Genomic DNA, 26,851 nt, shown 5'->3' on the forward strand with positions numbered 1-26,851 from the left:
ACTCTGCTGTTGAGCTCTCCGGAAGGGACTTGAACCCATGATCCGTGGCTTTAGGAGGCTTGTCCATTCGGCCACTGGTTCGTTACAACACTGCAAACGCTAAAACACTAGGAATGTTTTTTTGTGCGTGTCTTTTTTCAAAAAAAGGAATGTAGAGAAAGCTCATGTACATGCCATGTTAAAAGAAACCATACTGGATTCATTTCATTTGTTTGATTTGCATGTAAAATGTTTCTACAATATGCACAAGTTTGACTCATCCAAAACGTTATAGTGAATAACTTGAAATGTGGCTGAAGCATTTAGTCATTTATATATTTATATGGCTCGTTGGTCTAGGGGTATGATTCTCGCTTAGGGTGCGAGAGGTCCTGGGTTCAAATCCCGGACGAGCCCATCTGAAGATTGAGCAATGGGAAGTTTGATGTAATGATCCATTAAATCTCCCCCACAGCTGAGACTGACCCTGTGCTCTTTCGTGGTGTGAATGTGTAACACTGATGCAAATATAATCTCAAAATTCACTTTGCTCCTTTTGGACCTGGCTTCGAGCATTTTAGACATAGGGCATAGAAACCTTGTTGAAGCAGATGCAATTAGTGACACATGACACGGTAAACAGGCCAATTGGCCGGGGAATTGAAGTGCTTTTCTCAAACATGTATTCAGAGCCCCACAGTTAAGCAGGGCATCAAAAAATTGCTAAAATCTCTTGCTGTTCCTCTCCACGGAAATCTTTAGTAAAAGGCGAAAGATTTATACGATCTGAAGAGAAACAAGAGTGTAGGACTGCAGTGCTGACCGTGAACTGAGACTTTGGCCATACGCTGCCCCGTCGTGGTTCATGAACCGCTCTCCAAAGGGAAGCCAAACTCATTTGCATGAGCCACTTCAGGCTGATTTCAATTCAAACTGAGCTGTTCACAAAATTGCTAGACAGTTTGCCTTACTTAAGAAGAGGCCAAGCTTTCATTGGGGCTTGCAAAGGAACAACTGTGTAGAAATATCAAAGCAGGACAGAGATTCCATGCACTGCAAGTCAGTGGGAAATTACAGGTCAACATCTGAAATGGAGATTTTCGCCTCATTTCCTCAGAGACAAGAAAGAGATTGAAAGCGCAGGCGAGCTAGCCAGGAGTGGAAGCTAGAATCTTCTGATCCGTAGTCAGACACACTATCCATTGCACCACTTGCTCCTCAGCGCCGATTTGTTGATTAACTTCTGTAAATGAAATCAAATTAGTACAACATATGCAAGCCTTTGCAAATGTCACTTATCTAATATTACATAACAAGTCTTAGAATGTATGCCCATTGAGAACACATGCCGTCCTTTGATAGCTCCATCCCAGCAGAGAACTCTATTGGTTTGTGTGAAAGAAAAAAAGAAACAGCAACAAAGCCTCTTTCTTTGAAGCACACGAGGAAACATAGTTTTGCTCCGCCCATGTGAAACCGTGACACAGGAATTGACAGAGCCCAGACCATCCCCTTTTGAATTAAAATGCCATTTAGCTTTGCGCAGTGGCAGTATTGTAGCCTATGAGGTTTATCCGAGGCGCGATTATTGCTAGTTGAAAACTTTACCCAATACCCCGCCTTGACGACTTGAAATATAGTCGGCAATGGCAATTTTTGTCAGTCTCTCAGGAGACTAAGGTTTTGTCAAATAATAATATCTGTGTGAGCATCTGCTCGTTTGACATTTGGAGAACTTCATGGTGGAAGTCTGGGTGATCCATTGTCTTTTAGATGTACAAAGAAAAGCAAAAGCAACATGGCAAGGACAAAAAGTTAGTTATCTTTTTTAAGATGTATTTTTTAGACAATACAAAACCCTGTTGTTTAGCCTTGTTGGTCTAGTGTCGCGAATCTTGCTTCGTGTGTTTGCGGTCCAAACAGCATAGGAGTCAGAAAAGGATCTTCAAGTGTAGCCTGTGAAAGAGTTGATAGCGGAACAGTGACTCTAACAAAAGCTTTTTGTGGCTCGTTGGTCCAGGGGTATGATTCTCGCTTTGGGTGCGAGAGGTCCCGGGTTCAAATCCCGGACGAGCCCGGCCTGATGTGGGTTCAAATCCCTGTGTGTTGTGCAACACAATACTCATAATGTGGATTTGGTACATGTTTAGTGCCTGGAGCTTTACGTAATAAAATGTCTACTTACATTGTAGTCAGTTTTACTCATATCCTAGATTTAGAAAAGTATGTCCATATGGAAAAGTATGTCCATATGGAATCCGATGGTTGACGAGATCAAGGGGCCTCACTAAAGGCATCTGGCTATCCGCCCAAAACTTAATTTACATGTGAGCCTCTCCCAATACCGAATGTACCTTTATAATCCCGACTGATTGGTAGAGGAGTTTGTGCTAAGGGCCTCTTGCAAAACGGCATTAACTAAAGCAGAGTTTGATTACTTCCTGTTGATATTAACTGTGCATGGGGTACATCTTTGGCCTTATCTAACTTGTGAAATTGCAGCTATTTAGAAAAGACACAGTGGTCATGACCAAAAACAGATAGCATCTCTTTGTGCCTACCAACTTCTTAGCAGAGGATGGTTTCGATCCATCGACCTCTGGGTTATGGGCCCAGCACGCTTCCGCTGCGCCACTCTGCTGTTGAGCTCTCCGGAAGGGACTTGAACCCATGATCCGTGGCTTTAGGAGGCTTGTCCATTCGGCCACTGGTTCGTTACAACACTGCAAACGCTAAAACACTAGGAATGTTTTTTTGTGCGTGTCTTTTTTCAAAAAAAGGAATGTAGAGAAAGCTCATGTACATGCCATGTTAAAAGAAACCATACTGGATTCATTTCATTTGTTTGATTTGCATGTGAAATGTTTCTACAATATGCACAAGTTTGACTCATCCAAAACGTTATAGTGAATAACTTGAAATGTGGCTGAAGCATTTAGTCACTTATATATTTATATGGCTCGTTGGTCTAGGGGTATGATTCTCGCTTAGGGTGCGAGAGGTCCCGGGTTCAAATCCCGGACGAGCCCATCTGAAGATTGAGCAATGGGAAGTTTGATGTAATGATCCATTAAATCTCCCCCACAGCTGAGACTGACCCTGTGCTCTTTCGTGGTGTGACTGATGCAAATATAATCTCAAAATTCACTTTGCTCCTTTTGGACCTGGCTTCGAGCATTTTAGACATAGGGCATAGAAACCTTGTTGAAGCAGATGCAATTAGTGACACATGACACGGTAAACAGGCCAATTGGCCGGGGAATTGAAGTGCTTTTCTCAAACATGTATTCAGAGCCCCACAGTTAAGCAGGGCATCAAAAAATTGCTAAAATCTCTTGCTGTTCCTCTCCACGGAAATCTTTAGTAAAAGGCGAAAGATTTATACGATCTGAAGAGAAACAAGAGTGTTGGACTGCAGCGCTGACCGTGAACTGAGACTTTGGCCATACGCTGCCCCGTCGTGGTTCATGAACCGCTCTCCAAAGGGAAGCCAAACTCATTTGCATGAGCCACTTCAGGCTGATTTCAATTCAAACTGAGCTGTTCACAAAATTGCTAGACAGTTAGCCTTACTTAAGAAGAGGCCAAGCTTTCATTGGGGCTTGCAAAGGAACAACTGTGTAGAAATATCAAAGCAGGACAGAGATTCCATGCACTGCAAGTCAGTGGGAAATTACAGGTCAACATCTGAAATGGAGATTTTCGCCTCATTTCCTCAGAGACAAGAAAGAGATTGAAAGCGCAGGCGAGCTAGCCAGGAGTGGAAGCTAGAATCTTCTGATCCGTAGTCAGACACACTATCCATTGCACCACTTGCTCCTCAGCGCCGATTTGTTGATTAACTTCTGTAAATGAAATCAAATTAGTACAACATATGCAAGCCTTTGCAAATGTCACTTATCTAATATTACATAACAAGTCTTAGAATGTATGCCCATTGAGAACACATGCCGTCCTTTGATAGCTCCATCCCAGCAGAGAACTCTATTGGTTTGTGTGAAAGAAAAAAAGAAACAGCAACAAAGCCTCTTTCTTTGAAGCACACGAGGAAACATAGTTTTGCTCCGCCCATGTGAAACCGTGACACAGGAATTGACAGAGCCCAGACCATCCCCTTTTGAATTAAAATGCCATTTAGCTTTGCGCAGTGGCAGTATTGTAGCCTATGAGGTTTATCCGAGGCGCGATTATTGCTAGTTGAAAACTTTACCCAATACCCCGCCTTGACGACTTGAAATATAGTCGGCAATGGCAATTTTTGTCAGTCTCTCAGGAGACTAAGGTTTTGTCAAATAATAATATCTGTGTGAGCATCTGCTCGTTTGACATTTGGAGAACTTCATGGTGGAAGTCTGGGTGATCCATTGTCTTTTAGATGTACAAAGAAAAGCAAAAGCAACATGGCAAGGACAAAAAGTTAGTTATCTTTTTTAAGATGTATTTTTTAGACAATACAAAACCCTGTTGTTTAGCCTTGTTGGTCTAGTGTCGCGAATCTTGCTTCGTGTGTTTGCGGTCCAAACAGCATAGGAGTCAGAAAAGGATCTTCAAGTGTAGCCTGTGAAAGAGTTGATAGCGGAACAGTGACTCTAACAAAAGCTTTTTGTGGCTCGTTGGTCCAGGGGTATGATTCTCGCTTTGGGTGCGAGAGGTCCCGGGTTCAAATCCCGGACGAGCCCGGCCTGATGTGGGTTCAAATCCCTGTGTGTTGTGCAACACAATACTCATAATGTGGATTTGGTACATGTTTAGTGCCTGGAGCTTTACGTAATAAAATGTCTACTTACATTGTAGTCAGTTTTACTCATATCCTAGATTTAGAAAAGTATGTCCATATGGAAAAGTATGTCCATATGGAATCCGATGGTTGACGAGATCAAGGGGCCTCACTAAAGGCATCTGGCTATCCGCCCAAAACTTAATTTACATGTGAGCCTCTCCCAATACCGAATGTACCTTTATAATCCCGACTGATTGGTAGAGGAGTTTGTGCTAAGGGCCTCTTGCAAAACGGCATTAACTAAAGCAGAGTTTGATTACTTCCTGTTGATATTAACTGTGCATGGGGTACATCTTTGGCCTTATCTAACTTGTGAAATTGCAGCTATTTAGAAAAGACACAGTGGTCATGACCAAAAACAGATAGCATCTCTTTGTGCCTACCAACTTCTTAGCAGAGGATGGTTTCGATCCATCGACCTCTGGGTTATGGGCCCAGCACGCTTCCGCTGCGCCACTCTGCTGTTGAGCTCTCCGGAAGGGACTTGAACCCATGATCCGTGGCTTTAGGAGGCTTGTCCATTCGGCCACTGGTTCGTTACAACACTGCAAACGCTAAAACACTAGGAATGTTTTTTTGTGCGTGTCTTTTTTCAAAAAAAGGAATGTAGAGAAAGCTCATGTACATGCCATGTTAAAAGAAACCATACTGGATTCATTTCATTTGTTTGATTTGCATGTAAAATGTTTCTACAATATGCACAAGTTTGACTCATCCAAAACGTTATAGTGAATAACTTGAAATGTGGCTGAAGCATTTAGTCATTTATATATTTATATGGCTCGTTGGTCTAGGGGTATGATTCTCGCTTAGGGTGCGAGAGGTCCTGGGTTCAAATCCCGGACGAGCCCATCTGAAGATTGAGCAATGGGAAGTTTGATGTAATGATCCATTAAATCTCCCCCACAGCTGAGACTGACCCTGTGCTCTTTCGTGGTGTGAATGTGTAACACTGATGCAAATATAATCTCAAAATTCACTTTGCTCCTTTTGGACCTGGCTTCGAGCATTTTAGACATAGGGCATAGAAACCTTGTTGAAGCAGATGCAATTAGTGACACATGACACGGTAAACAGGCCAATTGGCCGGGGAATTGAAGTGCTTTTCTCAAACATGTATTCAGAGCCCCACAGTTAAGCAGGGCATCAAAAAATTGCTAAAATCTCTTGCTGTTCCTCTCCACGGAAATCTTTAGTAAAAGGCGAAAGATTTATACGATCTGAAGAGAAACAAGAGTGTTGGACTGCAGCGCTGACTGTGGACTGAGACTTTGGCCATACGCTGCCCCGTCGTGGTTCATGAACCGCTCTCCAAAGGGAAGCCAAACTCATTTGCATGAGCCACTTCAGGCTGATTTCAATTCAAACTGAGCTGTTCACAAAATTGCTAGACAGTTAGCCTTACTTAAGAAGAGGCCAAGCTTTCATTGGGGCTTGCAAAGGAACAACTGTGTAGAAATATCAAAGCAGGACAGAGATTCCATGCACTGCAAGTCAGTGGGAAATTACAGGTCAACATCTGAAATGGAGATTTTCGCCTCATTTCCTCAGAGACAAGAAAGAGATTGAAAGCGCAGGCGAGCTAGCCAGGAGTGGAAGCTAGAATCTTCTGATCCGTAGTCAGACACACTATCCATTGCACCACTTGCTCCTCGGCGCCGATTTGTTGATTAACTTCTGTAAATGAAATCAAATTAGTACAACATATGCAAGCCTTTGCAAATGTCACTTATCTAATATTACATAACAAGTCTTAGAATGTATGCCCATTGAGAACACATGCCGTCCTTTGATAGCTCCATCCCAGCAGAGAACTCTATTGGTTTGTGTGAAAGAAAAAAAAGAAACAGCAACAAAGCCTCTTTCTTTGAAGCACACGAGGAAACATAGTTTTGCTCCGCCCATGTGAAACCGTGACACAGGAATTGACAGAGCCCAGACCATCCCCTTTTGAATTAAAATGCCATTTAGCTTTGCGCAGTGGCAGTATTGTAGCCTATGAGGTTTATCCGAGGCGCGATTATTGCTAGTTGAAAACTTTACCCAATACCCCGCCTTGACGACTTGAAATATAGTCGGCAATGGCAATTTTTGTCAGTCTCTCAGGAGACTAAGGTTTTGTCAAATAATAATATCTGTGTGAGCATCTGCTCGTTTGACATTTGGAGAACTTCATGGTGGAAGTCTGGGTGATCCATTGTCTTTTAGATGTACAAAGAAAAGCAAAAGCAAAATGGCAAGGACAAAAAGTTAGTTATCTTTTTTAAGATGTATTTTTTAGACAATACAAAACCCTGTTGTTTAGCCTTGTTGGTCTAGTGTCGCGAATCTTGCTTCGTGTGTTTGCGGTCCAAACAGCATAGGAGTCAGAAAAGGATCTTCAAGTGTAGCCTGTGAAAGAGTTGATAGCGGAACAGTGACTCTAACAAAAGCTTTTTGTGGCTCGTTGGTCCAGGGGTATGATTCTCGCTTTGGGTGCGAGAGGTCCCGGGTTCAAATCCCGGACGAGCCCGGCCTGATGTGGGTTCAAATCCCTGTGTGTTGTGCAACACAATACTCATAATGTGGATTTGGTACATGTTTAGTGCCTGGAGCTTTACGTAATAAAATGTCTACTTACATTGTAGTCAGTTTTACTCATATCCTAGATTTAGAAAAGTATGTCCATATGGAAAAGTATGTCCATATGGAATCCGATGGTTGACGAGATCAAGGGGCCTCACTAAAGGCATCTGGCTATCCGCCCAAAACTTAATTTACATGTGAGCCTCTCCCAATACCGAATGTACCTTTATAATCCCGACTGATTGGTAGAGGAGTTTGTGCTAAGGGCCTCTTGCAAAACGGCATTAACTAAAGCAGAGTTTGATTACTTCCTGTTGATATTAACTGTGCATGGGGTACATCTTTGGCCTTATCTAACTTGTGAAATTGCAGCTATTTAGAAAAGACACAGTGGTCATGACCAAAAACAGATAGCATCTCTTTGTGCCTACCAACTTCTTAGCAGAGGATGGTTTCGATCCATCGACCTCTGGGTTATGGGCCCAGCACGCTTCCGCTGCGCCACTCTGCTGTTGAGCTCTCCGGAAGGGACTTGAACCCATGATCCGTGGCTTTAGGAGGCTTGTCCATTCGGCCACTGGTTCGTTACAACACTGCAAACGCTAAAACACTAGGAATGTTTTTTTGTGCGTGTCTTTTTTCAAAAAAAGGAATGTAGAGAAAGCTCATGTACATGCCATGTTAAAAGAAACCATACTGGATTCATTTCATTTGTTTGATTTGCATGTGAAATGTTTCTACAATATGCACAAGTTTGACTCATCCAAAACGTTATAGTGAATAACTTGAAATGTGGCTGAAGCATTTAGTCACTTATATATTTATATGGCTCGTTGGTCTAGGGGTATGATTCTCGCTTAGGGTGCGAGAGGTCCCGGGTTCAAATCCCGGACGAGCCCATCTGAAGATTGAGCAATGGGAAGTTTGATGTAATGATCCATTAAATCTCCCCCACAGCTGAGACTGACCCTGTGCTCTTTCGTGGTGTGAATGTCTAACACTGATGCAAATATAATCTCAAAATTCACTTTGCTCCTTTTGGACCTGGCTTCGAGCATTTTAGACATAGGGCATAGAAACCTTGTTGAAGCAGATGCAATTAGTGACACATGACACGGTAAACAGGCCAATTGGCCGGGGAATTGAAGTGCTTTTCTCAAACATGTATTCAGAGCCCCACAGTTAAGCAGGGCATCAAAAAATTGCTAAAATCTCTTGCTGTTCCTCTCCACGGAAATCTTTAGTAAAAGGCGAAAGATTTATACGATCTGAAGAGAAACAAGAGTGTTGGACTGCAGCGCTGACCGTGGACTGAGACTTTGGCCATACGCTGCCCCGTCGTGGTTCATGAACCGCTCTCCAAAGGGAAGCCAAACTCATTTGCATGAGCCACTTCAGGCTGATTTCAATTCAAACTGAGCTGTTCACAAAATTGCTAGACAGTTAGCCTTACTTAAGAAGAGGCCAAGCTTTCATTGGGGCTTGCAAAGGAACAACTGTGTAGAAATATCAAAGCAGGACAGAGATTCCATGCACTGCAAGTCAGTGGGAAATTACAGGTCAACATCTGAAATGGAGATTTTCGCCTCATTTCCTCAGAGACAAGAAAGAGATTGAAAGCGCAGGCGAGCTAGCCAGGAGTGGAAGCTAGAATCTTCTGATCCGTAGTCAGACACACTATCCATTGCACCACTTGCTCCTCGGCGCCGATTTGTTGATTAACTTCTGTAAATGAAATCAAATTAGTAAAACATATGCAAGCCTTTGCAAATGTCACTTATCTAATATTACATAACAAGTCTTAGAATGTATGCCCATTGAGAACACATGCCGTCCTTTGATAGCTCCATCCCAGCAGAGAACTCTATTGGTTTGTGTGAAAGAAAAAAAAGAAACAGCAACAAAGCCTCTTTCTTTGAAGCACACGAGGAAACATAGTTTTGCTCCGCCCATGTGAAACCGTGACACAGGAATTGACAGAGCCCAGACCATCCCCTTTTGAATTAAAATGCCATTTAGCTTTGCGCAGTGGCAGTATTGTAGCCTATGAGGTTTATCCGAGGCGCGATTATTGCTAGTTGAAAACTTTACCCAATACCCCGCCTTGACGACTTGAAATATAGTCGGCAATGGCAATTTTTGTCAGTCTCTCAGGAGACTAAGGTTTTGTCAAATAATAATATCTGTGTGAGCATCTGCTCGTTTGACATTTGGAGAACTTCATGGTGGAAGTCTGGGTGATCCATTGTCTTTTAGATGTACAAAGAAAAGCAAAAGCAAAATGGCAAGGACAAAAAGTTAGTTATCTTTTTTAAGATGTATTTTTTAGACAATACAAAACCCTGTTGTTTAGCCTTGTTGGTCTAGTGTCGCGAATCTTGCTTCGTGTGTTTGCGGTCCAAACAGCATAGGAGTCAGAAAAGGATCTTCAAGTGTAGCCTGTGAAAGAGTTGATAGCGGAACAGTGACTCTAACAAAAGCTTTTTGTGGCTCGTTGGTCTAGGGGTATGATTCTCGCTTTGGGTGCGAGAGGTCCCGGGTTCAAATCCCGGACGAGCCCGGCCTGATGTATTGTGCTTTGCGTGAGGTTAAGCTTCAGAGCGTGAGGGGTCCTGGGTTCAAATCCCTGAGTGTTGTGCAACACAATACTCATAATGTGGATTTGGTACATGTTTAGTGCCTGGAGCTTTACGTAATAAAATGTCTACTTACATTGTAGTTAGTTTTACTCATATCCTAGATTTAGAAAAGTATGTCCATATGGAAAAGTATGTCCATATGGAATCCGATGGTTGACGAGATCAAGGGGCCTCACTAAAGGCATCTGGCTATCAGCCCAAAACTTAATTTACATGTGAGCCTCTCCCAATACCGAATGTACTTTTATAATCCCGACTGATTGGTAGAGGAGTTTGTGCTAAGGGCCTCTTGCAAAACGGCATTAACTAAAGCAGAGTTTGATTACTTCCTGTTGATATTAACTGTGCATGGGGTACATCTTTGGCCTTATCTAACTTGTGAAATTGCAGCTATTTAGAAAAGACACAGTGGTCATGACCAAAAACAGATAGCATCTCTTTGTGCCTACCAACTTCTTAGCAGAGGATGGTTTCGATCCATCGACCTCTGGGTTATGGGCCCAGCACGCTTCCGCTGCGCCACTCTGCTGTTGAGCTCTCCGGAAGGGACTTGAACCCATGATCCGTGGCTTTAGGAGGCTTGTCCATTCGGCCACTGGTTCGTTACAACACTGCAAACGCTAAAACACTAGGAATGTTTTTTTGTGTGTGTCTTTTTTCAAAAAAAGGAATGTAGAGAAAGCTCATGTACATGCCATGTTAAAAAAAACCATACTGGATTCATTTCATTTGTTTGATTTGCATGTGAAATGTTTCTACAATATGCACAAGTTTGACTCATCCAAAACGTTATAGTGAATAACTTGAAATGTGGCTGAAGCATTTAGTCATTTATATATTTATATGGCTCGTTGGTCTAGGGGTATGATTCTCGCTTAGGGTGCGAGAGGTGGTGTGGTGTGAATGTCTAACACTGATGCAAATATAATCTCAAAATTCACTTTGCTCCTTTTGGACCTGGCTTTGAGCATTTTAGACATAGGGCATAGAAACTTTGTTGAAGCAGATGCAATTAGTGACACATGACACGGTAAACAGGCCAATTGGCCGGGGAATTGAAGCGCTTTTCTCAAACATGTATTCAGAGCCCCACAGTTAAGCAGGGCATCAAAAAATTGCTAAAATCTCTTGCTGTTCCTCTCCACGGAAATCTTTAGTAAAAGGCGAAAGATTTATACGATCTGAAGAGAAACAAGAGTGTTGGACTGCAGCGCTGACCGTGGACTGAGACTTTGGCCATACGCTGCCCCGTCGTGGTTCATGAACCGCTCTCCAAAGGGAAGCCAAACTCATTTGCATGAGCCACTTCAGGCTGATTTCAATTCAAACTGAGCTGTTCACAAAATTGCTAGACAGTTAGCCTTACTTAAGAAGAGGCCAAGCTTTCATTGGGGCTTGCAAAGGAACAACTGTGTAGAAATATCAAAGCAGGACAGAGATTCCATGCACTGCAAGTCAGTGGGAAATTACAGGTCAACATCTGAAATGGAGATTTTCGCCTCATTTCCTCAGAGACAAGAAAGAGATTGAAAGCGCAGGCGAGCTAGCCAGGAGTGGAAGCTAGAATCTTCTGATCCGTAGTCAGACACACTATCCATTGCACCACTTGCTCCTCGGCGCCGATTTGTTGATTAACTTCTGTAAATGAAATCAAATTAGTAAAACATATGCAAGCCTTTGCAAATGTCACTTATCTAATATTACATAACAAGTCTTAGAATGTATGCCCATTGAGAACACATGCCGTCCTTTGATAGCTCCATCCCAGCAGAGAACTCTATTGGTTTGTGTGAAAGAAAAAAAAGAAACAGCAACAAAGCCTCTTTCTTTGAAGCACACGAGGAAACATAGTTTTGCTCCGCCCATGTGAAACCGTGACACAGGAATTGACAGAGCCCAGACCATCCCCTTTTGAATTAAAATGCCATTTAGCTTTGCGCAGTGGCAGTATTGTAGCCTATGAGGTTTATCCGAGGCGCGATTATTGCTAGTTGAAAACTTTACCCAATACCCCGCCTTGACGACTTGAAATATAGTCGGCAATGGCAATTTTTGTCAGTCTCTCAGGAGACTAAGGTTTTGTCAAATAATAATATCTGTGTGAGCATCTGCTCGTTTGACATTTGGAGAACTTCATGGTGGAAGTCTGGGTGATCCATTGTCTTTTAGATGTACAAAGAAAAGCAAAAGCAAAATGGCAAGGACAAAAAGTTAGTTATCTTTTTTAAGATGTATTTTTTAGACAATACAAAACCCTGTTGTTTAGCCTTGTTGGTCTAGTGTCGCGAATCTTGCTTCGTGTGTTTGCGGTCCAAACAGCATAGGAGTCAGAAAAGGATCTTCAAGTGTAGCCTGTGAAAGAGTTGATAGCGGAACAGTGACTCTAACAAAAGCTTTTTGTGGCTCGTTGGTCTAGGGGTATGATTCTCGCTTTGGGTGCGAGAGGTCCCGGGTTCAAATCCCGGACGAGCCCGGCCTGATGTATTGTGCTTTGCGTGAGGTTAAGCTTCAGAGCGTGAGGGGTCCTGGGTTCAAATCCCTGAGTGTTGTGCAACACAATACTCATAATGTGGATTTGGTACATGTTTAGTGCCTGGAGCTTTACGTAATAAAATGTCTACTTACATTGTAGTTAGTTTTACTCATATCCTAGATTTAGAAAAGTATGTCCATATGGAAAAGTATGTCCATATGGAATCCGATGGTTGACGAGATCAAGGGGCCTCACTAAAGGCATCTGGCTATCAGCCCAAAACTTAATTTACATGTGAGCCTCTCCCAATACCGAATGTACTTTTATAATCCCGACTGATTGGTAGAGGAGTTTGTGCTAAGGGCCTCTTGCAAAACGGCATTAACTAAAGCAGAGTTTGATTACTTCCTGTTGATATTAACTGTGCATGGGGTACATCTTTGGCCTTATCTAACTTGTGAAATTGCAGCTATTTAGAAAAGACACAGTGGTCATGACCAAAAACAGATAGCATCTCTTTGTGCCTACCAACTTCTTAGCAGAGGATGGTTTCGATCCATCGACCTCTGGGTTATGGGCCCAGCACGCTTCCGCTGCGCCACTCTGCTGTTGAGCTCTCCGGAAGGGACTTGAACCCATGATCCGTGGCTTTAGGAGGCTTGTCCATTCGGCCACTGGTTCGTTACAACACTGCAAACGCTAAAACACTAGGAATGTTTTTTTGTGTGTGTCTTTTTTCAAAAAAAGGAATGTAGAGAAAGCTCATGTACATGCCATGTTAAAAAAAAACATACTGGATTCATTTCATTTGTTTGATTTGCATGTGAAATGTTTCTACAATATGCACAAGTTTGACTCATCCAAAACGTTATAGTGAATAACTTGAAATGTGGCTGAAGCATTTAGTCATTTATATATTTATATGGCTCGTTGGTCTAGGGGTATGATTCTCGCTTAGGGTGCGAGAGGTGGTGTGGTGTGAATGTCTAACACTGATGCAAATATAATCTCAAAATTCACTTTGCTCCTTTTGGACCTGGCTTTGAGCATTTTAGACATAGGGCATAGAAACTTTGTTGAAGCAGATGCAATTAGTGACACATGACACGGTAAACAGGCCAATTGGCCGGGGAATTGAAGTGCTTTTCTCAAACATGTATTCAGAGCCCCACAGTTAAGCAGGGCATCAAAAAATTGCTAAAATCTCTTGCTGTTCCTCTCCACGGAAATCTTTAGTAAAAGGCGAAAGATTTATACGATCTGAAGAGAAACAAGAGTGTTGGACTGCAGCGCTGACCGTGAACTGAGACTTTGGCCATACGCTGCCCCGTCGTGGTTCATGAACCGCTCTCCAAAGGGAAGCCAAACTCATTTGCATGAGCCACTTCAGGCTGATTTCAATTCAAACTGAGCTGTTCACAAAATTGCTAGACAGTTAGCCTTACTTAAGAAGAGGCCAAGCTTTCATTGGGGCTTGCAAAGGAACAACTGTGTAGAAATATCAAAGCAGGACAGAGATTCCATGCACTGCAAGTCAGTGGGAAATTACAGGTCAACATCTGAAATGGAGATTTTCGCCTCATTTCCTCAGAGACAAGAAAGAGATTGAAAGCGCAGGCGAGCTAGCCAGGAGTGGAAGCTAGAATCTTCTGATCCGTAGTCAGACACACTATCCATTGCACCACTTGCTCCTCAGCGCCGATTTGTTGATTAACTTCTGTAAATGAAATCAAATTAGTACAACATATGCAAGCCTTTGCAAATGTCACTTATCTAATATTACATAACAAGTCTTAGAATGTATGCCCATTGAGAACACATGCCGTCCTTTGATAGCTCCATCCCAGCAGAGAACTCTATTGGTTTGTGTGAAAGAAAAAAAGAAACAGCAACAAAGCCTCTTTCTTTGAAGCACACGAGGAAACATAGTTTTGCTCCGCCCATGTGAAACCGTGACACAGGAATTGACAGAGCCCAGACCATCCCCTTTTGAATTAAAATGCCATTTAGCTTTGCGCAGTGGCAGTATTGTAGCCTATGAGGTTTATCCGAGGCGCGATTATTGCTAGTTGAAAACTTTACCCAATACCCCGCCTTGACGACTTGAAATATAGTCGGCAATGGCAATTTTTGTCAGTCTCTCAGGAGACTAAGGTTTTGTCAAATAATAATATCTGTGTGAGCATCTGCTCGTTTGACATTTGGAGAACTTCATGGTGGAAGTCTGGGTGATCCATTGTCTTTTAGATGTACAAAGAAAAGCAAAAGCAACATGGCAAGGACAAAAAGTTAGTTATCTTTTTTAAGATGTATTTTTTAGACAATACAAAACCCTGTTGTTTAGCCTTGTTGGTCTAGTGTCGCGAATCTTGCTTCGTGTGTTTGCGGTCCAAACAGCATAGGAGTCAGAAAAGGATCTTCAAGTGTAGCCTGTGAAAGAGTTGATAGCGGAACAGTGACTCTAACAAAAGCTTTTTGTGGCTCGTTGGTCCAGGGGTATGATTCTCGCTTTGGGTGCGAGAGGTCCCGGGTTCAAATCCCGGACGAGCCCGGCCTGATGTGGGTTCAAATCCCTGTGTGTTGTGCAACACAATACTCATAATGTGGATTTGGTACATGTTTAGTGCCTGGAGCTTTACGTAATAAAATGTCTACTTACATTGAAGTCAGTTTTACTCATATCCTAGATTTAGAAAAGTATGTCCATATGGAAAAGTATGTCCATATGGAATCCGATGGTTGACGAGATCAAGGGGCCTCACTAAAGGCATCTGGCTATCCGCCCAAAACTTAATTTACATGTGAGCCTCTCCCAATACCGAATGTACCTTTATAATCCGGACTGATTGGTAGAGGAGTTTGTGCTAAGGGCCTCTTGCAAAACGGCATTAACTAAAGCAGAGTTTGATTACTTCCTGTTGATATTAACTGTGCATGGGGTACATCTTTGGCCTTATCTAACTTGTGAAATTGCAGCTATTTAGAAAAGACACAGTGGTCATGACCAAAAACAGATAGCATCTCTTTGTGCCTACCAACTTCTTAGCAGAGGATGGTTTCGATCCATCGACCTCTGGGTTATGGGCCCAGCACGCTTCCGCTGCGCCACTCTGCTGTTGAGCTCTCCGGAAGGGACTTGAACCCATGATCCGTGGCTTTAGGAGGCTTGTCCATTCGGCCACTGGTTCGTTACAACACTGCAAACGCTAAAACACTAGGAATGTTTTTTTGTGCGTGTCTTTTTTCAAAAAAAGGAATGTAGAGAAAGCTCATGTACATGCCATGTTAAAAGAAACCATACTGGATTCATTTCATTTGTTTGATTTGCATGTGAAATGTTTCTACAATATGCACAAGTTTGACTCATCCAAAACGTTATAGTGAATAACTTGAAATGTGGCTGAAGCATTTAGTCACTTATATATTTATATGGCTCGTTGGTCTAGGGGTATGATTCTCGCTTAGGGTGCGAGAGGTCCCGGGTTCAAATCCCGGACGAGCCCATCTGAAGATTGAGCAATGGGAAGTTTGATGTAATGATCCATTAAATCTCCCCCACAGCTGAGACTGACCCTGTGCTCTTTCGTGGTGTGAATGTCTAACACTGATGCAAATATAATCTCAAAATTCACTTTGCTCCTTTTGGACCTGGCTTCGAGCATTTTAGACATAGGGCATAGAAACCTTGTTGAAGCAGATGCAATTAGTGACACATGACACGGTAAACAGGCCAATTGGCCGGGGAATTGAAGTGCTTTTCTCAAACATGTATTCAGAGCCCCACAGTTAAGCAGGGCATCAAAAAATTGCTAAAATCTCTTGCTGTTCCTCTCCACGGAAATCTTTAGTAAAAGGCGAAAGATTTATACGATCTGAAGAGAAACAAGAGTGTTGGACTGCAGCGCTGACCGTGAACTGAGACTTTGGCCATACGCTGCCCCGTCGTGGTTCATGAACCGCTCTCCAAAGGGAAGCCAAACTCATTTGCATGAGCCACTTCAGGCTGATTTCAATTCAAACTGAGCTGTTCACAAAATTGCTAGACAGTTAGCCTTACTTAAGAAGAGGCCAAGCTTTCATTGGGGCTTGCAAAGGAACAACTGTGTAGAAATATCAAAGCAGGACAGAGATTCCATGCACTGCAAGTCAGTGGGAAATTACAGGTCAACATCTGAAATGGAGATTTTCGCCTCATTTCCTCAGAGACAAGAAAGAGATTGAAAGCGCAGGCGAGCTAGCCAGGAGTGGAAGCTAGAATCTTCTGATCCGTAGTCAGACACACTATCCATTGCACCACTTGCTCCTCAGCGCCGATTTGTTGATTAACTTCTGTAAATGAAATCAAATTAGTACAACATATGCAAGCCTTTGCAAATGTCACTTATCTAATATTACATAACAAGTCTTAGAATGTATGCCCATTGAGAACACATGCCGTCCTTTGATAGCTCCATCCCAGCAGAGAACTCTATTGGTTTGTGTGAAAGAAAAAAAGAAACAGCAACAAAGCCTCTTTCTTTGAAGCACACGAGGAAACATAGTTTTGCTCCGCCCATGTGAAACCGTGACACAGGAATTGACAGAGCCCAGACCATCCCCTTTTGAATTAAAATGCCATTTAGCTTTGCGCAGTGGCAGTATTGTAGCCTATGAGGTTTATCCGAGGCGCGATTATTGCTAGTTGAAAACTTTACCCAATACCCCGCCTTGACGACTTGAAATATAGTCGGCAATGGCAATTTTTGTCAGTCTCTCAGGAGACTAAGGTTTTGTCAAATAATAATATCTGTGTGAGCATCTGCTCGTTTGACATTTGGAGAACTTCATGGTGGAAGTCTGGGTGATCCATTGTCTTTTAGATGTACAAAGAAAAGCAAAAGCAACATGGCAAGGACAAAAAGTTAGTTATCTTTTTTAAGATGTATTTTTTAGACAATACAAAACCCTGTTGTTTAGCCTTGTTGGTCTAGTGTCGCGAATCTTGCTTCGTGTGTTTGCGGTCCAAACAGCATAGGAGTCAGAAAAGGATCTTCAAGTGTAGCCTGTGAAAGAGTTGATAGCGGAACAGTGACTCTAACAAAAGCTTTTTGTGGCTCGTTGGTCCAGGGGTATGATTCTCGCTTTGGGTGCGAGAGGTCCCGGGTTCAAATCCCGGACGAGCCCGGCCTGATGTGGGTTCAAATCCCTGTGTGTTGTGCAACACAATACTCATAATGTGGATTTGGTACATGTTTAGTGCCTGGAGCTTTACGTAATAAAATGTCTACTTACATTGTAGTCAGTTTTACTCATATCCTAGATTTAGAAAAGTATGTCCATATGGAAAAGTATGTCCATATGGAATCCGATGGTTGACGAGATCAAGGGGCCTCACTAAAGGCATCTGGCTATCCGCCCAAAACTTAATTTACATGTGAGCCTCTCCCAATACCGAATGTACCTTTATAATCCCGACTGATTGGTAGAGGAGTTTGTGCTAAGGGCCTCTTGCAAAACGGCATTAACTAAAGCAGAGTTTGATTACTTCCTGTTGATATTAACTGTGCATGGGGTACATCTTTGGCCTTATCTAACTTGTGAAATTGCTGCTATTTAGAAAAGACACAGTGGTCATGACCAAAAACAGATAGCATCTCTTTGTGCCTACCAACTTCTTAGCAGAGGATGGTTTCGATCCATCGACCTCTGGGTTATGGGCCCAGCACGCTTCCGCTGCGCCACTCTGCTGTTGAGCTCTCCGGAAGGGACTTGAACCCATGATCCGTGGCTTTAGGAGGCTTGTCCATTCGGCCACTGGTTCGTTACAACACTGCAAACGCTAAAACACTAGGAATGTTTTTTTGTGTGTGTCTTTTTTCAAAAAAAGGAATGTAGAGAAAGCTCATGTACATGCCATGTTAAAAGAAACCATACTGGATTCATTTCATTTGTTTGATTTGCATGTAAAATGTTTCTACAATATGCACAAGTTTGACTCATCCAAAACGTTATAGTGAATAACTTGAAATGTGGCTGAAGCATTTAGTCATTTATATATTTATATGGCTCGTTGGTCTAGGGGTATGATTCTCGCTTAGGGTGCGAGAGGTCCTGGGTTCAAATCCCGGACGAGCCCATCTGAAGATTGAGCAATGGGAAGTTTGATGTAATGATCCATTAAATCTCCCCCACAGCTGAGACTGACCCTGTGCTCTTTCGTGGTGTGAATGTGTAACACTGATGCAAATATAATCTCAAAATTCACTTTGCTCCTTTTGGACCTGGCTTCGAGCATTTTAGACATAGGGCATAGAAACCTTGTTGAAGCAGATGCAATTAGTGACACATGACACGGTAAACAGGCCAATTGGCCGGGGAATTGAAGTGCTTTTCTCAAACATGTATTCAGAGCCCCACAGTTAAGCAGGGCATCAAAAAATTGCTAAAATCTCTTGCTGTTCCTCTCCACGGAAATCTTTAGTAAAAGGCGAAAGATTTATACGATCTGAAGAGAAACAAGAGTGTTGGACTGCAGCGCTGACTGTGGACTGAGACTTTGGCCATACGCTGCCCCGTCGTGGTTCATGAACCGCTCTCCAAAGGGAAGCCAAACTCATTTGCATGAGCCACTTCAGGCTGATTTCAATTCAAACTGAGCTGTTCACAAAATTGCTAGACAGTTAGCCTTACTTAAGAAGAGGCCAAGCTTTCATTGGGGCTTGCAAAGGAACAACTGTGTAGAAATATCAAAGCAGGACAGAGATTCCATGCACTGCAAGTCAGTGGGAAATTACAGGTCAACATCTGAAATGGAGATTTTCGCCTCATTTCCTCAGAGACAAGAAAGAGATTGAAAGCGCAGGCGAGCTAGCCAGGAGTGGAAGCTAGAATCTTCTGATCCGTAGTCAGACACACTATCCATTGCACCACTTGCTCCTCGGCGCCGATTTGTTGATTAACTTCTGTAAATGAAATCAAATTAGTACAACATATGCAAGCCTTTGCAAATGTCACTTATCTAATATTACATAACAAGTCTTAGAATGTATGCCCATTGAGAACACATGCCGTCCTTTGATAGCTCCATCCCAGCAGAGAACTCTATTGGTTTGTGTGAAAGAAAAAAAAGAAACAGCAACAAAGCCTCTTTCTTTGAAGCACACGAGGAAACATAGTTTTGCTCCGCCCATGTGAAACCGTGACACAGGAATTGACAGAGCCCAGACCATCCCCTTTTGAATTAAAATGCCATTTAGCTTTGCGCAGTGGCAGTATTGTAGCCTATGAGGTTTATCCGAGGCGCGATTATTGCTAGTTGAAAACTTTACCCAATACCCCGCCTTGACGACTTGAAATATAGTCGGCAATGGCAATTTTTGTCAGTCTCTCAGGAGACTAAGGTTTTGTCAAATAATAATATCTGTGTGAGCATCTGCTCGTTTGACATTTGGAGAACTTCATGGTGGAAGTCTGGGTGATCCATTGTCTTTTAGATGTACAAAGAAAAGCAAAAGCAAAATGGCAAGGACAAAAAGTTAGTTATCTTTTTTAAGATGTATTTTTTAGACAATACAAAACCCTGTTGTTTAGCCTTGTTGGTCTAGTGTCGCGAATCTTGCTTCGTGTGTTTGCGGTTCAAACAGCATAGGAGTCAGAAAAGGATCTTCAAGTGTAGCCTGTGAAAGAGTTGATAGCGGAACAGTGACTCTAACAAAAGCTTTTGGTGGCTCGTTGGTCTAGGGGTATGATTCTCGCTTTGGGTGCGAGAGGTCCCGGGTTCAAATCCCGGACGAGCCCGGCCTGATGTACTGTGCTTTGCGTGAGGTTAAGCTTCAGAGCGTGAGGGGTCCTGGGTTCAAATCCCTGAGTGTTGTGCAACACAATACTCATAATGTGGATTTGGTACATGTTTAGTGCCTGGAGCTTTACGTAATAAAATGTCTACTTACATTGTAGTTAGTTTTACTCATATCCTAGATTTAGAAAAGTATGTCCATATGGAATCCGATGGTTGACGAGATCAAGGGGCCTCACTAAAGGCATCTGGCTATCCGCCCAAAACTTAATTTACATGTGAGCCTCTCCCAATACCGAATGTACCTTTATAATCCCGACTGATTGGTAGAGGAGTTTGTGCTAAGGGCCTCTTGCAAAACGGCATTAACTAAAGCAGAGTTTGATTACTTCCTGTTGATATTAACTGTGCATGGGGTACATCTTTGGCCTTATCTAACTTGTGAAATTGCAGCTATTTAGAAAAGACACAGTGGTCATGACCAAAAACAGATAGCATCTCTTTGTGCCTACCAACTTCTTAGCAGAGGATGGTTTCGATCCATCGACCTCTGGGTTATGGGCCCAGCACGCTTCCGCTGCGCCACTCTGCTGTTGAGCTCTCCGGAAGGGACTTGAACCCATGATCCGTGGCTTTAGGAGGCTTGTCCATTCGGCCACTGGTTCGTTACAACACTGCAAACGCTAAAACACTAGGAATGTTTTTTTGTGCGTGTCTTTTTTCAAAAAAAGGAATGTAGAGAAAGCTCATGTACATGCCATGTTAAAAGAAACCATACTGGATTCATTTCATTTGTTTGATTTGCATGTGAAATGTTTCTACAATATGCACAAGTTTGACTCATCCAAAACGTTATAGTGAATAACTTGAAATGTGGCTGAAGCATTTAGTCATTTATATATTTATATGGCTCGTTGGTCTAGGGGTATGATTCTCGCTTAGGGTGCGAGAGGTGGTGTGGTGTGAATGTCTAACACTGATGCAAATATAATCTCAAAATTCACTTTGCTCCTTTTGGACCTGGCTTTGAGCATTTTAGACATAGGGCATAGAAACTTTGTTGAAGCAGATGCAATTAGTGACACATGACACGGTAAACAGGCCAATTGGCCGGGGAATTGAAGCGCTTTTCTCAAACATGTATTCAGAGCCCCACAGTTAAGCAGGGCATCAAAAAATTGCTAAAATCTCTTGCTGTTCCTCTCCACGGAAATCTTTAGTAAAAGGCGAAAGATTTATACGATCTGAAGAGAAACAAGAGTGTTGGACTGCAGCGCTGACCGTGGACTGAGACTTTGGCCATACGCTGCCCCGTCGTGGTTCATGAACCGCTCTCCAAAGGGAAGCCAAACTCATTTGCATGAGCCACTTCAGGCTGATTTCAATTCAAACTGAGCTGTTCACAAAATTGCTAGACAGTTAGCCTTACTTAAGAAGAGGCCAAGCTTTCATTGGGGCTTGCAAAGGAACAACTGTGTAGAAATATCAAAGCAGGACAGAGATTCCATGCACTGCAAGTCAGTGGGAAATTACAGGTCAACATCTGAAATGGAGATTTTCGCCTCATTTCCTCAGAGACAAGAAAGAGATTGAAAGCGCAGGCGAGCTAGCCAGGAGTGGAAGCTAGAATCTTCTGATCCGTAGTCAGACACACTATCCATTGCACCACTTGCTCCTCGGCGCCGATTTGTTGATTAACTTCTGTAAATGAAATCAAATTAGTAAAACATATGCAAGCCTTTGCAAATGTCACTTATCTAATATTACATAACAAGTCTTAGAATGTATGCCCATTGAGAACACATGCCGTCCTTTGATAGCTCCATCCCAGCAGAGAACTCTATTGGTTTGTGTGAAAGAAAAAAAAGAAACAGCAACAAAGCCTCTTTCTTTGAAGCACACGAGGAAACATAGTTTTGCTCCGCCCATGTGAAACCGTGACACAGGAATTGACAGAGCCCAGACCATCCCCTTTTGAATTAAAATGCCATTTAGCTTTGCGCAGTGGCAGTATTGTAGCCTATGAGGTTTATCCGAGGCGCGATTATTGCTAGTTGAAAACTTTACCCAATACCCCGCCTTGACGACTTGAAATATAGTCGGCAATGGCAATTTTTGTCAGTCTCTCAGGAGACTAAGGTTTTGTCAAATAATAATATCTGTGTGAGCATCTGCTCGTTTGACATTTGGAGAACTTCATGGTGGAAGTCTGGGTGATCCATTGTCTTTTAGATGTACAAAGAAAAGCAAAAGCAAAATGGCAAGGACAAAAAGTTAGTTATCTTTTTTAAGATGTATTTTTTAGACAATACAAAACCCTGTTGTTTAGCCTTGTTGGTCTAGTGTCGCGAATCTTGCTTCGTGTGTTTGCGGTCCAAACAGCATAGGAGTCAGAAAAGGATCTTCAAGTGTAGCCTGTGAAAGAGTTGATAGCGGAACAGTGACTCTAACAAAAGCTTTTTGTGGCTCGTTGGTCTAGGGGTATGATTCTCGCTTTGGGTGCGAGAGGTCCCGGGTTCAAATCCCGGACGAGCCCGGCCTGATGTATTGTGCTTTGCGTGAGGTTAAGCTTCAGAGCGTGAGGGGTCCTGGGTTCAAATCCCTGAGTGTTGTGCAACACAATACTCATAATGTGGATTTGGTACATGTTTAGTGCCTGGAGCTTTACGTAATAAAATGTCTACTTACATTGTAGTTAGTTTTACTCATATCCTAGATTTAGAAAAGTATGTCCATATGGAAAAGTATGTCCATATGGAATCCGATGGTTGACGAGATCAAGGGGCCTCACTAAAGGCATCTGGCTATCAGCCCAAAACTTAATTTACATGTGAGCCTCTCCCAATACCGAATGTACTTTTATAATCCCGACTGATTGGTAGAGGAGTTTGTGCTAAGGGCCTCTTGCAAAACGGCATTAACTAAAGCAGAGTTTGATTACTTCCTGTTGATATTAACTGTGCATGGGGTACATCTTTGGCCTTATCTAACTTGTGAAATTGCAGCTATTTAGAAAAGACACAGTGGTCATGACCAAAAACAGATAGCATCTCTTTGTGCCTACCAACTTCTTAGCAGAGGATGGTTTCGATCCATCGACCTCTGGGTTATGGGCCCAGCACGCTTCCGCTGCGCCACTCTGCTGTTGAGCTCTCCGGAAGGGACTTGAACCCATGATCCGTGGCTTTAGGAGGCTTGTCCATTCGGCCACTGGTTCGTTACAACACTGCAAACGCTAAAACACTAGGAATGTTTTTTTGTGTGTGTCTTTTTTCAAAAAAAGGAATGTAGAGAAAGCTCATGTACATGCCATGTTAAAAAAAACCATACTGGATTCATTTCATTTGTTTGATTTGCATGTGAAATGTTTCTACAATATGCACAAGTTTGACTCATCCAAAACGTTATAGTGAATAACTTGAAATGTGGCTGAAGCATTTAGTCATTTATATATTTATATGGCTCGTTGGTCTAGGGGTATGATTCTCGCTTAGGGTGCGAGAGGTGGTGTGGTGTGAATGTCTAACACTGATGCAAATATAATCTCAAAATTCACTTTGCTCCTTTTGGACCTGGCTTTGAGCATTTTAGACATAGGGCATAGAAACTTTGTTGAAGCAGATGCAATTAGTGACACATGACACGGTAAACAGGCCAATTGGCCGGGGAATTGAAGCTCTTTTCTCAAACATGTATTCAGAGCCCCACAGTTAAGCAGGGCATCAAAAAATTGCTAAAATCTCTTGCTGTTCCTCTCCACGGAAATCTTTAGTAAAAGGCGAAAGATTTATACGATCTGAAGAGAAACAAGAGTGTTGGACTGCAGCGCTGACCGTGGACTGAGACTTTGGCCATACGCTGCCCCGTCGTGGTTCATGAACCGCTCTCCAAAGGGAAGCCAAACTCATTTGCATGAGCCACTTCAGGCTGATTTCAATTCAAACTGAGCTGTTCACAAAATTGCTAGACAGTTAGCCTTACTTAAGAAGAGGCCAAGCTTTCATTGGGGCTTGCAAAGGAACAACTGTGTAGAAATATCAAAGCAGGACAGAGATTCCATGCACTGCAAGTCAGTGGGAAATTACAGGTCAACATCTGAAATGGAGATTTTCGCCTCATTTCCTCAGAGACAAGAAAGAGATTGAAAGCGCAGGCGAGGTAGCCAGGAGTGGAAGCTAGAATCTTCTGATCCGTAGTCAGACACACTATCCATTGCACCACTTGCTCCTCGGCGCCGATTTGTTGATTAACTTCTGTAAATGAAATCAAATTAGTAAAACATATGCAAGCCTTTGCAAATGTCACTTATCTAATATTACATAACAAGTCTTAGAATGTATGCCCATTGAGAACACATGCCGTCCTTTGATAGCTCCATCCCAGCAGAGAACTCTATTGGTTTGTGTGAAAGAAAAAAAAGAAACAGCAACAAAGCCTCTTTCTTTGAAGCACACGAGGAAACATAGTTTTGCTCCGCCCATGTGAAACCGTGACACAGGAATTGACAGAGCCCAGACCATCCCCTTTTGAATTAAAATGCCATTTAGCTTTGCGCAGTGGCAGTATTGTAGCCTATGAGGTTTATCCGAGGCGCGATTATTGCTAGTTGAAAACTTTACCCAATACCCCGCCTTGACGACTTGAAATATAGTCGGCAATGGCAATTTTTGTCAGTCTCTCAGGAGACTAAGGTTTTGTCAAATAATAATATCTGTGTGAGCATCTGCTCGTTTGACATTTGGAGAACTTCATGGTGGAAGTCTGGGTGATCCATTGTCTTTTAGATGTACAAAGAAAAGCAAAAGCAAAATGGCAAGGACAAAAAGTTAGTTATCTTTTTTAAGATGTATTTTTTAGGCAATACAAAACCCTGTTGTTTAGCCTTGTTGGTCTAGTGTCGCGAATCTTGCTTCGTGTGTTTGCGGTCCAAACAGCATAGGAGTCAGAAAAGGATCTTCAAGTGTAGCCTGTGAAAGAGTTGATAGCGGAACAGTGACTCTAACAAAAGCTTTTTGTGGCTCGTTGGTCTAGGGGTATGATTCTCGCTTTGGGTGCGAGAGGTCCCGGGTTCAAATCCCGGACGAGCCCGGCCTGATGTATTGTGCTTTGCGTGAGGTTAAGCTTCAGAGCGTGAGGGGTCCTGGGTTCAAATCCCTGAGTGTTGTGCAACACAATACTCATAATGTGGATTTGGTACATGTTTAGTGCCTGGAGCTTTACGTAATAAAATGTCTACTTACATTGTAGTTAGTTTTACTCATATCCTAGATTTAGAAAAGTATGTCCATATGGAAAAGTATGTCCATATGGAATCCGATGGTTGACGAGATCAAGGGGCCTCACTAAAGGCATCTGGCTATCAGCCCAAAACTTAATTTACATGTGAGCCTCTCCCAATACCGAATGTACTTTTATAATCCCGACTGATTGGTAGAGGAGTTTGTGCTAAGGGCCTCTTGCAAAACGGCATTAACTAAAGCAGAGTTTGATTACTTCCTGTTGATATTAACTGTGCATGGGGTACATCTTTGGCCTTATCTAACTTGTGAAATTGCAGCTATTTAGAAAAGACACAGTGGTCATGACCAAAAACAGATAGCATCTCTTTGTGCCTACCAACTTCTTAGCAGAGGATGGTTTCGATCCATCGACCTCTGGGTTATGGGCCCAGCACGCTTCCGCTGCGCCACTCTGCTGTTGAGCTCTCCGGAAGGGACTTGAACCCATGATCCGTGGCTTTAGGAGGCTTGTCCATTCGGCCACTGGTTCGTTACAACACTGCAAACGCTAAAACACTAGGAATGTTTTTTTGTGTGTGTCTTTTTTCAAAAAAAGGAATGTAGAGAAAGCTCATGTACATGCCATGTTAAAAAAAACCATACTGGATTCATTTCATTTGTTTGATTTGCATGTGAAATGTTTCTACAATATGCACAAGTTTGACTCATCCAAAACGTTATAGTGAATAACTTGAAATGTGGCTGAAGCATTTAGTCATTTATATATTTATATGGCTCGTTGGTCTAGGGGTATGATTCTCGCTTAGGGTGCGAGAGGTGGTGTGGTGTGAATGTCTAACACTGATGCAAATATAATCTCAAAATTCACTTTGCTCCTTTTGGACCTGGCTTTGAGCATTTTAGACATAGGGCATAGAAACTTTGTTGAAGCAGATGCAATTAGTGACACATGACACGGTAAACAGGCCAATTGGCCGGGGAATTGAAGCTCTTTTCTCAAACATGTATTCAGAGCCCCACAGTTAAGCAGGGCATCAAAAAATTGCTAAAATCTCTTGCTGTTCCTCTCCACGGAAATCTTTAGTAAAAGGCGAAAGATTTATACGATCTGAAGAGAAACAAGAGTGTTGGACTGCAGCGCTGACCGTGGACTGAGACTTTGGCCATACGCTGCCCCGTCGTGGTTCATGAACCGCTCTCCAAAGGGAAGCCAAACTCATTTGCATGAGCCACTTCAGGCTGATTTCAATTCAAACTGAGCTGTTCACAAAATTGCTAGACAGTTAGCCTTACTTAAGAAGAGGCCAAGCTTTCATTGGGGCTTGCAAAGGAACAACTGTGTAGAAATATCAAAGCAGGACAGAGATTCCATGCACTGCAAGTCAGTGGGAAATTACAGGT

This window comes from Gobius niger (assembly GCF_951799975.1).
Source record: "Gobius niger genome assembly, chromosome: 7".
Lineage (NCBI taxonomy): Eukaryota > Metazoa > Chordata > Actinopteri > Gobiiformes > Gobiidae > Gobius > Gobius niger.